Genomic DNA, 12986 nt, shown 5'->3' on the forward strand with positions numbered 1-12986 from the left:
TCACTGAGATGCTTGGATGACATTTACTTGAAAAAATAAGAATCCACAGTTTTAGAGGGTGCGGCTTTTTTTTTGGGGGGGGGGTAGTTTTTTTTATTAAGCTATTTTTAAAGGATTCACTTTGCGATTCACACAGTGAATGTTTGCTAGACATACACCCGCCTGTATTTTACAGAATTCACTCATCACCCACCCGAGAAGATTTGCCCTATTGGTCCATCATTTGCAATGAGGATTCGCCCGTCACATTTAGAAAGATTCACCCATCGGCAGTCACATACAACATGGCAGAGAGATTCGAACAACAAACAAGATTCACCCATCAGCAATCACATACAACATGACAGAGAAATCCAACAACAGGATTCACCCATCAGCAACAAACATACAACATACAAGAGAGCTTTTAACAACAAAGATTCACCCATCAACAGTCACATACAACACATTTAGACTCCAACACCAAACAAGATTTACTCATCAGAAATACACATACAGAAAGATAACAGAAAGATTCCAACAACAAACAAGATTCACCTTACCTATCAGCAGTCACATATAACACAACACAAAGATTCCAACAACAAAGATTCACACAACAGTCACATACAGCATAACAGAGACAGTCCAACAATTTGCAAAATTCACCCATCAGCGGTCATACACAATACAACAGAAAGAGTCCAACGATAAAGAGGTTTCACCCATCATTCACAGCAGTCACATTCAGCAGAGGAGAGAGAGTCTAGCAACCTGCAAGATTCACCAAATTAGCAGTCAAATACAATTTAACCGAGTCCAACGACAAGCAAGATTCACCCATCAACAGTCACATACGCCATAATAGGTTCAAGCAACAGACAAGATTCACCCATCAGCAGTCACATACAACATCACAGAGAGATTATGGCAACAAACAAGATTCACCCATCAGCAATACACACAAGGCAAATCCTTCCTGAAAATGATGGCCAAATAGGTGAATCTTGTTTGTTATAGAAAGCCTTCTTTTACAGCAAATCTCGTTTTAGATATGTGAATTTAATAAAATACATACAGATGAATGTCCAGCAAACATTCACGATGCAAGTGAATCGTTTATATATACCCCTTGAAGTTCTTTGCATTTGTGTTTTTTGCCTTTTTTGGGTGTATCTGATTCATGGTATTTGAGGTTGAATAAAGACATAAGTCCATCAAGTCCAACCTATTGTGTGTGCATTTATGTTTGAGCTGGTGTGTGCGTGTGTATGAGTCCATGTGGGATTTTGCTCTTAGCAGTACCTGTACCCCTGTATGTTATGGTCTCCAAGGAACTCGTCTAGGAGTCTCTTAAATGATTCTACACTCTTAGCTGAGATCACTTCCTACGGCAGCGAGTTCCAGACCTTAACCGCTCTGACTGTGAAGAACCCCTTGATTCCTATTCCTAAGATTCCTATTTGTATACTGTCACTTTCAATTTTTTTATCAAACTATTTCACATTCTGTAAAAAAATGTCAAATAATGAGACCAATGGGAGACATTTTCTTTGGTTCAGGAACAAGACATGGCTAGTTGAGAGAAGCTTACATAACCTCAGGGGTCATTTAAATCCCATTGCACCCATAAAAACCACCAAAACCGCCTTAAAGTGACGCTACACTCAGGAATTAAATCTTATAAATGCATTTAAGTATCTTAACTAATAACAACAATGTATGTTATTTGTGTATCACTCGGCTGTAGATCCTCCAATCATCTCTGAATCGGTGCTGACACTGTCCTTCCTTCTGGAGGGGGGCTACTTTTATTCCCCATGGTCCCTGTGTGTGTTGTAAAGTAGTCACCGCTCCAAGCTCCCTCCCGGGATGGACTACAATCTCATGTTTAGTTTACTCATTTGTATTGAGATTGTAGTCCATCATGAGAGTGAGCTTGGAGCGGTGACTACTTTACAACACACACCGGGACCATGGGGAACACAAGTAGCCCCCCTCCAGAAGGAAGGACAATGTCAGCACCAATTCAGAGATGATTGGAGGATCTACAGCCGAGTGATACACAAATAAGATACATTGTTGTTAATAATTAAGGTACCTGAATGTATTTTTAAGATTTAACTCCTGAGTTTAGTGTCACTTGACAGCCCAACTCCAGGGTAGTTTTTTATATTTAATTCTTCCCTCAGCCTGTGTAAAAAAAACATACACCTTCAATATAGATTTGTCCCCCATAATATCCTCTTTTTGCACCAAAGATGTCCTCACTCTTCTGGATTGAATAGCACCTAGTCAGTGCACCTCTCTGCATCAAGGAGCACCCAGCTTGGGGAAGAGGTCCCTCCAGCGTCATGTGACCGGCCTGAAAATTTAGAGAATGGATGGAAGTCTGATCTTTTTTTATGGAAAAAAGAACTGTACATTAGCTAAAAAAATGTGTGACAGTTCTCCAAAAGACCACCAGAGGGCAGACAAAGACTTGCAAAGAGAGTTCAGTGTAACAATTAGAAACGCTCGCAGATGACAAGGCATTGGAGGATATAGTACTTCCCTACACTGTCCAAAACCTGAAAAACATGGCTTTTTAATAGCTTAATATACTTTAAGTTGAACCTGGCAAAAATTAAAAAGAAAAAAATTCTAATAATGCACATTAAAGTAAACCTGTTATTAAAGGGGCTATTTGAAGTAGACATAAACACAACTACTAAAATCTCATAGAAGCTTTAACAAGTTAATGTCGTTTGAAAAGTCATTTTTAATATTTTCATTTCTGCAGCTGTCATTCAAATACTCCCTGGTGATCCTGCCATGATGGTCCTTGTTAAGGCACTTCCTCTTACAGGGTGACAACGCTCTGTCCCTGTCTCCCAAATGTGCTCCTGTGTTGTCCCCCTGTCAAATGGGCTTTCCATGAAGACTGGTTTAGCACACATTACACAGACACGGTGCGATGTTGTCACCATCAGGAAACCTACACTGAGAAGTGCCATGCTGCCATTGCTGGAGAGCAAGTAGACAGCAAGTGACTGCAAAAGTGGATGTAGGAGATCAGCAGCACTGAGATGCAATAAAAGATGGGGAAAAAAGGTGAAAATATATTAAAATAAATAAACATGACATTTGTTTATCATACATGGCGGTTGGGTACAAAAGACAAATAGGTTATGCACTGTGCAAGGGAATTTCCATTTAGCTTAGTGAATGTGGTGGGAATTCACTTTGCAAAGAATACCCAATTGTGTGCAAGGAACATTTTTTAAAAAATGTATTTTTGCTTGAACATGATTGGATGATGGAAGTCAGCAGAGCTTCACCCCATTCATTAAGCTAAAAATAAAATTCCATTGCAAAGTGAACAGTCTATATGCCTTAAAGTAGAACTATGAGGTGAGTGAAAATCCCTCATCCTCATAGTTTGAGCCGACGTGTGACAATGAAACTGTCTCACGTCGGCTCAATAGTGCGGAAAGTGAGCGAACACATACCGCCGCTCGCTCGCTCGCTCACTTCTCCATCGTCTCCCTGCAGAGAGCCGTGACTGTCACTCACGGCTCCCTGCAGGGATTCCTCCCCTCCTGCTCCGATCCCCCAGCGCTGAATGAGGAAGGGGCGTGTACAGCTGGGTCTGCCTCTAGATAGGCAGAGCCAGCTGTCACTCACACAGCTGGGCGGATCCGGACAGTAATGTCGGGATACGTCCCGGCTGCTGTTGCTCGCGATATAATGAGCTTTGGGTCACGGGAGGACGCTAGATTTTGTCCTCCCGTGACCCTTAAGAGAACTATGGGGGAAAACACTGACCTCATAGTTCTCCTTTAGGTCAATCAACCCCACTAAATCAACAAACTAAAAGTCATGTATTCATAATTTATATCTACTTTAGTGACATGTACAGGTAGACATTCCATTACAGGAAAGCACATTTCTGTTTTCAAGTTCTATTAAAGTAAAACAAAATTCTGGTTGTGGAATAACCCACGTAGGATTGGACAATGGGCCTTACATTCTGAAATAAGAACTGTAAGGCCTCATTCACACTGCCGCACGTACGCGTGCGGATACGCGCGTACGTACATATTGTACCATATGCAACCTATGCAAATAAATGGCTCCATACACACAGCCGCGTATAGAGCCGTATATTTGCGTAGCGTATATATGCGCAAAAACAGAATGGAACAGAGATGCATCCGGGCAGCGTATTTCTGCGTATTTACGCGCATATACGCGTGTTTACGCGTACATGCGTACAGCACATTAAAAATTCCATTACGAGTGATGCATTCTGGGATTGCATATAGTGCACGCATATACGCATATATGCTCGTATATACGCACGTATACGCACGTATATACGTTCATAGACGCGTATATACGCAATATACAATTTTGCTTGCGTTGTGTGTGAATGAGGCCTAAGGGGTCTATTTATAAACAATTTGCAGAAACATTCACCCTGTGAATCTGTGTGAACATTTGTTCCATGTTTTTTAAATACTCCTGTCAGGTTGATCGCACGTGCTACAAATTCTTAGCGACTTAAAGCCGTACATTATACAAATGAGTGACAGTAATAACGGAGAATTCAATTATGCTTTAATAAGAGCATGTGAGTAACTTCCCATTACTGAGAGGCAGCTCAGTCCGGTCACGGATTTTAAGTGATACAGAAAGTTTGGTGTGCTGTCCTAAAATCTGCAGCTTTATCCTGGCCATCCACTGATACCGTTTTTTTGGCAGTGGCGGAACAATTGCCATAGTGAACCAGGCTGCCGCTATAGGGCACGGGGTACAGGGGGGCCCGGCCAGGACATCCCCCTGATGCCGTGCGGGCCGCCTGGGTTGCTATGGCATCGCAGGCTGCCGGCTGTCACTGGTGGCTGAGGAGGAACGTGCCGCTGTCCAGATCAGTGACAACCTGTCAGTCATCTGTGCAGCGGCACGTCCGTCCTCACAGCCGCTGCTGAGTAAGTGATAGCCAGCAGCTGCAGAGGAGGAGGCTGGGTCCGGCGTCAGCAGTGAAGGAGGAGGCAATGGAGGAGGTCCAGCAGCGACCAAGGAGGAGGCGGACGGCGGATTGGGGCTTACAGGTAAGAAGGTTTGACCAGCCCTCCTGGGACCCTGCGGAACCCACCATATAGAATCTATGGTGGGCTCTGCAGGGTCACTCTCAGGTGGGCTGTTTGGCATATCAGGTGGGCGTAAGTATAAATCACAGGGCCCCATACAAAACTTTGCTATGGGGCCCTGTGATTTCTAGTTACGCCCCTTTTTTTCGTATCGAGTACAAATATTTATCTTTCGGTACTCGCCGATACTGGTATTTTTCACTAGTTTGGATGGCTCCATGCTGATTGGCCGGGAAGCCGGCTTCCCAGCCTATCAGCATGTAGCCGGCATTCCTGGCCAATCAGGAAAAAACTGGGAAGCCGGCTTCCTGGCCAATCAGCATGCAGCCGGCCAAACAGTATGGAACCGGCTTCCCAGCCAATCAGGAAGCCGGGTGCCGTGACATTATCACATATATAGTTTATAAAGAGACCCCCTGAATGTGTCAAGAACGTTAAATGGTTCAATGGGCATCACAGAAGCTCCTTTCATATGTCACGGACCTGTTCTTGTGCCAACAAAATGGCCCCTCGTTATCCTCATTAGTTTTTTGGGGGGTTTTCACTGAAAAAAATAAAAATTAAAAAAAGTGACATTGTACCTGCGACCGTCTGATACTAAAAAATGCTCAATAAAATAAACCGAATGACAGAAAATACACAAACAAAAACACACACACAGATATATCAAAAAAAAAATTTATTCTATAAGCAAATTTTGCCAAAGCAGCTCAATGAGTGTAATTCAGAGTTTCCACTCCGGCAAACTTTCATTGGTAATGGCAAAAATCGGTCATTTCACAGCAAAATCAGTTTTACCGAAATCACATGACTCACGGGGCAGAAGAAGGTTCGGTATGAGAGACTCCGCCTCTCGTCCCAGCTAATTATCTCTAATAAGCTTCGGTAGACCCGGCTTCAGTCACCTTGTTCCTAGAATTGCATTAAAGTGAGAAGCAGAATAGCTAAGTAAGCACTTTGGTAGCACACAGCTGCTTTTATTGGACTTTCCTAACACAATTATAAACCAGCTCTGCAGGATAAATGGATTTGTGTTCTGTGTGTTTCCTGCCGGGAAAGAAAGATATTTCTGTCCATGTAAAAGGAAACACCGCTTCTTTTTAAAGGGCCACAACATGCACCATTGAACCACACACCTATCTATCCATCAGGGATGCACCGATACCGTTTTCTTGGTATCGAGTACGAGTATCGGTATTTTGCTTTCAGTACTCACCGAGACCGAGTACCCATACCGGTGCTTCCGCTAGCATGGAGCTAGCTTCCCGGGCAATCAGAAAGCCAGGCGGCGGGTAATGACAAGCCACCCATCTTCCTGGCCGGCTCCATTGTGATTGACCGGGAAACCGGCTTTCCAGCCAATCAGCATCGAGCCATCTTCTTGGCCAATAAGGAAGCCGGGCGGCAAGTAATGACCTGCCACCTGGCTTCCTGATTGGCCGGGAAGCCGACTTTCCAGCCAATCAGCATTGAGCCGGCTTCCTGGCCCATCAGGAACCTGAAAGGCAGGTCATTACACGCCACCCTGCTTCCTGATTGCCTGGGAAGCCGCCTCCATGTTCCCCTATGGCACTGCCGGTCAGAGGAAATCTTCCTCTCACCAGAAGTTCTGGTAATGTGGAAGGTATCGGAGCATTTGGACGAGTAAGAGTACTCTCCAAAATACTCAGTATCGGCACTGATACAAATACTAGTATCAGTATCGGTGCATCCCTAGTGTGCACTTTGACGAGCATTCACGCAACGCATCAAAATCATGCAATGCACTTGCAGTCCGATTACTAGTTAATGGCACCCCAAACACAGCCGGTAAAACGCGTGTCAAATGCACGAGAAAAATGTTGCATGAGCTACTTTGCCGCATGTATTGATGAGATCCCTGTGTGCAGCCTGCAAAACCCACTGCAACCATTACCAGGGGCTCTTACCCTAGGATAGGAAGTGTGTGGGGACTGCAGAAAGAGTAATGACCTGCCTCTCGCTTCCTGATGCGCCAGGAAGTCGGTTCTATGCTGATTGGCAGGGAAGCCGGTCTCGCCAATCACCAAGGAGGCGGCTGATCGACCGGCTCGATGCCGATTGGCTGGGGAGCCGGCTTCCTGGACATTTAGGAAGCCGGGAGGCGGGTCATTACTTGCCACCCGGCTTCCTGATTGCCTGGGAAGCTGGCTCCATGTTCCCCTACGGTACTGCCAGTCAGAGTACTCACCCAAATGCTTGGTAAAGGCACCGATACTGATACTAGTATCGGTATCGGTGCATCCTTACTATCTATCTTTCCATCTCTATATCTTTCTTTCTTATTTTCTATCTATCTATCTATCTATCTATCTATCTGCCTTGCGCTTCTGCCTTGCAGCACTGGGGGTCCCCGGTTCGAATCCCGACTGGGGTCACTATCTTCATGGTGTTTGTATGTTCTCCCTGCGCTTGTGTGGGGTTTCCTACGGGTACTCCGGTTTCCTCCCACACTCCAAAGACATGCTGGTAGGTTAATTGGCGCCTCTCTAAGTTGGCCCTGCATGTATGCATGTGAGATAGGGACCTTATATTGTAAGCTCCTTGAGGGCAGGGATTGATGTGAATGTGCAACTATGTAAAGCACTGTGTAAATTGTTGGCGCTATGTAAATACCTGTAATAAATAAATACATTTGCAACATGTTATATTTCTGTACAATACACACAAACAAGCAGAGGACATCCAGGAAGAAAGCGATACATATAAATAAGTGTTTGTCTGACAGCTATTTGCAGCATTTATGAGCGATAGGTTAATCAATGGGGTTAATTATACCCTTTAGATAATTCCTGAATGATGAGAGCGGAACAATTAAGCCTTTGTATTCCCGAGTCGTGACATAGCTGCGTATACCGACATCCATCAGCTGAGTCAGTGAAGATATTAAACAATAATATATGTAAATAGAACCTATTACAGTAAACAAACTGTGTAATAGCGGTAGGAATGTTACTTATAATTGTCATTTGAGGGATTATCTGTCATTAATATATAAGTGACAAACAAAAAAAAAGAGATAAATGGAATATAATCAGACCGAGCATGTAAAGGGGACCTGTCATCTAAAACTGAAGATGAATGTTATATCACACAATGTTGTCTTCCAGTGATACACAAGCACCACCGAACAATCTATTTATCACGAAGCTGAAGAACCTATAAGGAGATAGAAAGTGTATGACATATTAGGGGGCTCCCTTGCATTGTTACCAGCACGCTTGAGGCTCCACATTAGCCATTTAAAGCAGAATAAATGTCCTTACAGAACTGCAGCGTTGATTTGTTGCTGGCACCGTGGAGTTAAAGTCATATTAAAGTCAAAAGGTTTTTAAGCTATTTCAAGTGCCGAAGAAATCACTTACAACGGATCCTGCTCCTTGATGTGTAAACGTTTTATCTTCCTGCAGAATCAGCTGATCCCCTGAGCACTGGTCCTGATATCCTGTTTTAGGCTCTTTTGCCTTGCAGGGTCCTATGGAGCCCCCCTTGTGTGCGCTAGTAAGCTGTGTGTGTCTCCACAAATACACAGGAACAGAAAGGCAAGCCAAACCCCTCCTTCCTGCTCCCTGCTCTTCCAAGCTGCTGGAGACTGCTCTGTCCATTGATGTACTAGGCAGGAAGTTTAGGGAAGCTGAACTGAGAGAGTTGGAGCTGTTCAGAAACATGGTGACTGTAAGTATTTGGGCAAAAATGTAAAGAAATCATTTTCTGGGCAATTCGTATTTGTTTGATCTTATTCATTATTGAGAAAATGTTTGGAAGTTTTATACTACTTTGAAGACCACATCCTGGCTAATATGTTTCCATAAAAAAGACCATCAGTCAGGCAGCAATACCTGACGTATCTGCACACAAAGTCTTCCACGTTGAATGATGCCCAACATCATTCAACCCAGACAACTGAGGACATATTGTGAGTGCAGGGTGTCATGGGTACACCCCTTGAAGAGGTGTCACCATGGTGCCCTTCATTCATAGTGTTTAGACTAGAGTAGAGGAGAAGAGGAAGAGAGCCCTGTGGTCATGTGACCGGCCTGAAGACTTCTGGGAAAGGTATCTATAAAAAAAAATACACACAGCGGAGGGGCCACAAAAAGGGGAGAGGTTTGATTTGGGAAGGGGGTGGCATAAAGCCCAGTGTTGGGCCTTAATATGATCAACAAGAAAGGAGGAGAAGAGATGCAGCTCAGCTGCCTGCCCACCAACATGCATGATGTATATAAATATTTGAAGGTGGAGTCCAACCAGTGGCGTATCCAGGGCATGGCACATATGACACATGCCCTGGGCACCACTTGAAGGGAGGAGCCACACCATTGGTCAACAATAGTTCACCAACCCACAGAGGCAGCTGTCTTTTTTTCACTCTGGCAGGCGTATCGCTGAGCTCCTGGCAACCAGTGAAGTCACCGATTGCCAGGAGCTGGGCAAGACACCCTAGGCACATTTTATAGTAGATATGCCTCCGAGTCCAATACATGAAGATAAAGTGTATCCAGCCAAAACGTTTTGTTTTGCTTTGTTGGAGTGGAAGGTTATTAGAAGCCCTATCAGGATTTTATTGCTGTTTGTGTCTCCTCTGGTGATAGTCAGCCTCTGTATTAGTCCTGGTGACACTCAACCCCCATCCATTCATTATGAGTTCATATGGACAGTGAGGTCCATATAGTTTTTTATGAATTCACCAAGATCGAGCACAGCTTGTTTTTCCTTAGAATCTCCAAGGAGGAAAAAATCATCTGCTGTGTTCCGTGTGAGAGGAATTGTCCATCCCCTGAAGGTAGAATATTTGTGAAAGGTATTGCATCCTGATGGCTCTCTAGCACACTGAGCACTCTTCATCTCAAGGACTTCTGTAGAACCTCTTCAATCATTTGGAACTCCGTGCCTCAATCTCTCTGATCTCCTACTTTGTCTCATCCATGAAAACTCATCTCTTTAGGGAAGCCTATCCCTCCTCTACCTAAAAACTGAACTTAGACTTTCTCTCTTCAACTCATCTCTGCACAGTTACTACCTTTTTATATCACGTTCCCCTCCCTTTTAGATTGTAAGCTCTCAGGTGTAGGGCCCTCCTGACCCTCTGTATTGAATTGTAGCACAACTGTACTGTCTCCCTTTATGTTGTAAAGGGCTGGCGCTGTATACATCCTGTATGGAAGAAGAGGAAGAGGAAAAGGAGAAGGAGGGGAAAAAAAAAGAAGAGATGGAGGAGGAGGAAGAGAAGGAGGAGGACAAGGAGAAAGAGATGGAGATGGAGGAGGAGGAAAAGGAGGAGGAAAAAAAAGAGGAGATCGAGGAGGAGGAGGAGGAAGAGAAGGAGGAGGACAAGGAGAAAGAGATGGAGATGGAGGAGGAGGAAAAGGCGAAGGAGGAAAAGGAGAAGAAGGGGGAGAAGATGAAGGATGAGAAGGAAGAGGTGGAGGAGGACAAGGAGAAGAGGAGGAGAAGGAGGACAAGGAGAAAGAGAAGGAGAAGGAAGAGGAGAAGGAGAAGAATAAGCAGACGAAGAAGCAGAAGGAAGAGAAGGAGGCTCAGAAGGAGAAGAAGAAAAAGGAGGAGAAGAAGGAGGAGGAAAAGGAGGAGGGCCAGGAGAAGGAAGAGGAGGAGAAGGAGAAGAGGAGGAGGAGAAAGAGAAGGAAGAGGAGGAGGAGGAGAAGAAGAAGGAGACGAAGAAGAAGTAGGAAAAGGAGAAGGAAGAGAAGGAAAATTAGGAGAAAGAGAAGAAGTGGAGGAGGAGGAGGAAAAGGAGAAGTAGAAGAAGAGAAGGAAAAGAAGAAAAGGAGAAGGACAAGAAGGAGGGGAAGGGGGAGAAGGTGGAGGAGGAGGAAGAGGAGGAGAAGGAGAAGAAGGAAAGGGAGGAGGAGAAGGAAGAGGAGGAGAAGGAGAAGTAAAAGGTAAAGGAGAAGGAAGAGAAGGAAAATGAGGAGAAAGAGAAAGCGAAGAAGAAGAAGTTGGAGGAGGAGGAGGAGGAGAAGGAAAAGGAGAAGTAGAAGAGAAGAAGGAGAAGAAGAAGGACAAGTAAAAAAGAGAAGGAGGGGAAGGGGGAGGAGGAGGAAGAGTAGGCGGAGGAGAAGGAGAAGACATTTTAAAGCCAATGTTGCAATGTTGATTTGTTGCTTCTGTTAATTTTTTTTACTTCTCTTTTGACTTCGATAAAAATATGTTTTGGTGTTTGATATAAATTAAACATAAATATGTATTTTGGACCTTAAATATCATTAAATATTGATAGGTTTAATTTCAGATGTTTGTAAATACACACAATTACTTGGTTGTGACCAAATCATTGGGTGTGTTTTTTTTGTGTCCCACTAAGGGTTGTGTTTTTTTCTGTAATAATATTGAACTAGTATCTGCATCCTCTGACCATCTTCTGTAGCATGTCTACAGTCTCCACCTATAGTATGCCTGCAGTCTTTGAATATCTCCTGTGGTATGCCTGCAGAATTTGTCTCCTATAGTATGTCTTCAGTCTCTGACCATCTCCTGTAGTATGTATTTAGTCTCTGACCATCTCCTATAGCATATCTGCAGTCTCTGATCATATCCTGTAGTATGTATTGAAGTCTCTGACCATCTCCTGTAGGATGTCTCCAGTCTCTGACTATCTTCAATAGCATCTTTCTCTCTATATACTTTCACGGTCTATACGGGGAATTCTGTATATCACTTCAGTTATTAGCTGACCATTACATTATAGCCAGAGGGCAAAGGTCACCAGAGACTCAACCCTATGCATTCATTATGAGTTCGTATGGACATCGAAGTCCATTATTGTTTCATTAGTACGCTAAAAGCAGAGCTTGTGCTGTCTTCTATTCTCCAAGGGGGGAAATCATCTGCTGCGTCCCATGTGAGAGGAATTGTCTTTGCGTCCCCTGAAGGTAGACTGTTTGTGAAGGGTATGGCATCCTGATGGCCATTTGACAGCTTGGATCCCTCTGTGGGATTATCATCAGCCAAACACAAGAGTTACTTAAAGGGAAAGTATCATTTATTTCTTGGCAAGCTCTATTTTAAGTATATTGTTGCAGTGTTTCTTTGTGATCATAAGGGTGTTGTGTGTGTGTGTGTGTGTGTATGTGTGTAAAGGGGGCGGATACTTTGCAGAGAAACCGCAAAGGTAGAGAAATTGCATGGGCAAGAGAAATTGCATGGGTAAGGTGACAGTTTCCCTTTAAAAAGAGACCCTGTCCACAGACCATTTATTTCAACAAACATCTTCCCATAAGCTTATATGTACAATTAACAACGTGATGCATGTTATTTACATGTAAGAAGCCTGCTTTGTGTAGACATTCAGAAGCCCCTGTTGCTGGGTGACAACATCTTGGATTTGATGTCAGCTGCCCCAGCAGACTCAGAGCTGTCACTTAAGTGGCAGTATATAGCAAGGGTGGGCAACCTTGACCCTCCAGCTATTGTGGAACTACAAGTTCGATGAGGCTTTGCAATTCTCTGCCAGCCACAAACATGACTCCTGGGGAAGAATTATATTGGGATTTGTAGTTTCACCACAGCTGGAGGGCCATATAATATTCCCCTTCACTCCTATATTTTTCTAATCTTTTTTTTTTTGGGACCATTGACATTTAAACCCTTTTTCCATCGTTATTCTTTTTTATCACATTAATAAAATTGAAAAAAAAAAGCATTTATTTTATTTGGAAATAACTTTGCAATGCTTCTCAACAGAATCATAATTTTCGTGTCATTTTAAACAGGACACATTATAGAATACAATTATAATTATTATGGACTATAATTATAATATAATTATTATAGAATACAACAATGTGTCTATAATACAATGATTTTATCTACAATAACACAATTGTTTTAAAATTA

This window comes from Nanorana parkeri, unplaced genomic scaffold (genome assembly GCF_000935625.1).
Source record: "Nanorana parkeri isolate BGI_ZX_2015 unplaced genomic scaffold, ASM93562v1 scaffold499, whole genome shotgun sequence".
Lineage (NCBI taxonomy): Eukaryota > Metazoa > Chordata > Amphibia > Anura > Dicroglossidae > Nanorana > Nanorana parkeri.